The sequence below is a fragment of the Sinocyclocheilus rhinocerous genome, unplaced genomic scaffold, assembly GCF_001515625.1.
Source record: "Sinocyclocheilus rhinocerous isolate Xijiao unplaced genomic scaffold, SAMN03320098_v1.1 scaffold781, whole genome shotgun sequence".
Taxonomy (NCBI): Eukaryota; Metazoa; Chordata; class Actinopteri; order Cypriniformes; family Cyprinidae; genus Sinocyclocheilus; species Sinocyclocheilus rhinocerous.
The window spans coordinates 2,246,865-2,250,911 of NW_015658395.1; the positions used below are offsets into that span (position 1 = coordinate 2,246,865).

The 4,047-nt window shown below is 40.0% G+C and overlaps 1 pseudogene; it reads left to right on the forward strand.

Annotated features, from left to right (window-relative positions):
• The window catches only part of LOC107722126 (cytoplasmic dynein 1 intermediate chain 1-like), a 58,263-nt pseudogene that overhangs the window by 51,718 nt on the left and 2,498 nt on the right, over positions 1–4,047 (forward strand).

Consider the following 4,047-nt stretch of genomic DNA (forward strand, 5'->3'; position numbering starts at 1 on the left):
TTATTTTACGTCATTTATTAAAGAATCATGGGGAAAAAATTGTTTCACGGTTTCCACAAAAAAATTTTTGCAGCACAACTGTTTTCAACATCGATAATAATAATAAAAAAATGCAGCAAATCAGCATATTAGAATGATTCCTAAAGGATCATATGACACTGAAGACTGGAGCAATGACTGCTGAAAATTCAGTTTTCCCATCACAAAAATTAATTACATTTTATTAAAATAGAAAACAGTTATTTTAAATTGTAATGATATTTCACAATATTACTGTTTTTACTGTATTTTTCATCAAATAAATGCAGCCTTGGTGAGCGTATGAGATTTATATCAAAAACATTTAAAATTCTTAGTGTACTGTATATGCTGGTACAGTATATATTTCACCATGAAAGAGACTTCATTCAAAAATCTTGCGTTATTCACATATTGTGTGTTTGATATGAAGCTGTATATGATTAGAAGTGTGTTTTGTGTCCAGGTGCCCACCGCTAGTGTGACAATAGAGGGAGCCCCCGCTCTGAACTGCATCAGATGGGCCTCTGGGGGCAAAGAAGTCGCCGTGGGAGACTCAGAGGGACGTGTGTGGATATATGACGTTGGAGAGGTATGAATCTTTTCTCACTATCGTAAGTGCGAAATTACTGTTATTATTCTTCTCTCAGAATTATTTTCGGCTGTACGGCAGCTTTATGAACATCATCAACCCAGTACGGCCTGGATGCAGAATGAAAGTGGAAGTGAAATTGAATCTCTCAGAGTTTGACATAAAGGGTTTGCATGTTTACCAAGCTCTCCGCGTGGCTAGCTTGTTTTTGTTTGAATCTTTTATTTTAATGACTTATTTTAAGGCAGTCTCCACATAACTTAACCACCGCCACAGAGCGGCAAACCACCAGGACTGCCATGTTCACCATGTTCTTTTTGGTCTCCGGGTTTGGCATCGTGTGTGGGGCAGTGCTAATCTTAGCACAGTGTATCGTGGTAATTGGAGAGTACGTCGGTCGAGCATGTGGGCTCCTTGGGCTGATGATAATAGTGGGTCATCAATAAAATGAAGTGAAGGAAAGTTGAAGGGTTTAGGTGGAACGGGGATTATTTACAAAAGACTTTGACATGAAGCACTCAGCATGGCCTCCGTCAGCAGAGGCAGTCACCAACTTCCAGTCGCGGCAAGAAGTACCACTTCTGATGACTGCCAAGGTCCCTTTGTGTTATATTTAGTAGACTTTGTTAAATATTTGCTTTGGATCACCACAGCATGTTTTCGCTGCGCTTGAGTCATATTGCATAAACTTCAGATGCCATTTCGGGTGGTTAACAGTTGAAATAGGTTTTGTTCTTCAACCGCGGGTCACCCCCTGTATGAGAGTTTCTTAAGGCCAGAAATATACTCTGTGATGTACTAAAGCTAAAGAGTCTCTTTAAACTTTTGCTTTGCTGCTGTATGATTCTAGTTGACCATAGAAGAAGACAGTATATGTGAATATCTGCTCTACTGCCCCTTGTGGCAAGGCAAAGAATGCAACACGTATTAGCCTTGCATTATGAAAGGGTTAGGTCACCCAAAAATGAAAATTAGCCTGTGTTTTACTCACCCTCAAAGCATCCTAGGTGTATGTGACTTTCTTCTTTCAGACGAATCCAATGGGAGTTATATTAAAAATTGTCCTGGCCCCTCCAAGCCTTTCAATGGGGGTAAGTGGGTGTTGGTTGTCAACCGTCCAAAAGACGTGAAATAAAGTGCGCGCATCCGTAATAAAACGTCCCTCACATGGCTCCGGGGGGGAATATCATGGCTTCGTGATTAGTGATGAACGTGGAGACAAAACAAAACGCCGGTCACGAATTAGAAGCAAAACGAGGATTTGTGAAGAAAAATGTCGAAGGATTTCGATATAAGCCAAGTGGAGCCTGGTTTTCCTTTGCTAAAGTAAGGAAACTTTGTTTCCTTTGCTCCTGCATTTCTCAGAGGCGTGCGCACGACGCCTACGTCCTACGTCATCCGCCTGCACGACTTCCGCGTACGACAGTCAGTGGAAATGAGAAAAAAGTGTTTATTACGTTTGAAATATGGATATTTATCTTACAAAAATGCATGGATTCGCTACAGGAGGCCTTTATTCACCCCCCGGAGCCGTGTGAGGGATGTTTTATTACGGATGCGCGCACTTTATTTCACATCTTCTGGACTGTTGACAACCAACACCCTCTTAACCCCATTGAAAGCCTTGGAGGGGCCAGGACAATTTTTTATATAACTCAGACTGGATTCATCTGAAAGAAGAAAGTCACATACACCTAGGATGCTTTGAGGGTGAGTAAAACACAGCCTAATTTTCATTTTTGGGTGAACTAACCCTTGAATTCTGTTCAGACAATCACTTTTATACATTGAATTTATGATTTAAAGCATGAATTTTGTTCGTTTTTCTAAAGGGGTCATATGATGCGATTTCATTTTTTCCTTTCTCTTTGGAGTGTTACAAGCTCTTGGTGCATAAAGAAGATCTGTAAAGTTGCAAAGACTAAAGTCTCAAATCCAAAGAGATATTCTTTATAAAAGTTAAGAGTTAGCCACACCTACCTAAAACGGCTCGTTCGAACACGCCCCCACATATCTACCACACTATGTGGGAAGATTTGCATAACACCGCCCAAATGTTCAAGCAAAGAAAGAAGGCGTAACTTTTATTCATGAAGGCGCTGTGTTTCGTTGTGAAAGCGAAACTACTTTGCTTGGTCTTCCAAAAGAGGACGATATCCACTTCGTCATGCCTAGAGCTGATAAGCCGGGGCTTTTGCTCACGCTAGGCCGCTGTGTTTTTCGTTGTGAAAGCGAAACTACTTTGTTTGGTCTTCCAAAAGAGGACACGACTACAAATCAGTGGTTAATTTGTATTTACAACACTGTTCCAGAACAGTTCAACCCAAATATTCAGATGTGTTCAGCGCATTTTATGGAGGACTGTTTCCTGATCCTGGGAGAGTAGACTACAATGCCGGCAGTTCTGACTCAGTCTGTAAGTACGTTTTCATTTAAAGGATTTGCCACTGATGATTCAAACGCGAGTTTTGGGCAGTGTGGATTAACGTTAGCACTTGTTGTTTGTCATTTCTCTGATCACAAATGCAGACATGGTTTTATGTTTACGCAGCGCAATGCAAGGCAATGCGTAAAAAGACAGTATAAGTCATTATAATCCATAATTATGTCTCCACTGGATGCAACGAATGCCTCGTTTGTAATGGGTTTTAAGGTTTATGTCTCGTCGCTCCGGCCTGACACGGCATCAACAGTATGTGAGGGGCGTAACATTTCCGTCTCAGGCTTGAGGTATTCGGCCAATCACAACGCATTGGATAGCTGGCCAATCAGAGCACACCTCGCTTTTTCAGACCGATGAGCTTTGTAAAAATCGACGCGTTTCAAAAAGGCGGGGCATAGAGGAGAAACAATAATGTACAGTATGTGGAAAATAATGTGTTTTTTTAACTTTAAACCGCATAAACACATTTCATTACACCAAATACACAAAATAATGTTCTTTTTAGCAGCATCATATGACCCCTTTAAGAAACAAGGTTAAACATCTTATTAAATCTTTTTTTTTTTTTTTAAGTTAAACATAATATTTTATTATTTTCTTGAAATTGTTTTTAACTGCTTTATTTATTAATATCTTAATAACTTTTGCCTGCAAAATTATGTGGTCCGACCAACCTGAAGATAAAAAGAAACATAGAGAGGACCCCACCAGACCATAATGACTGTGTGTTAAGCTCAATAAAATATTAGATCAGTGTTTCTCAACTGGTGGGTCATGACACAAAAGTGGGTCACGCAGTGTACGGCCAAAGAAACGACATCAACAACAAAAAACGTAATTCTTAATGTTTTTCTGATGCGAGACTTTTATTTTAAAAGACGTGCATGAAAGCTGTTGACACGTCTGTCAGATGCAGTTTAAATAAAGAGTGCCTGAGAAAAATGCACTGTCCCGATTCAGTATTTGCGGTCAGATGAGATGAGAGTAATGCAGA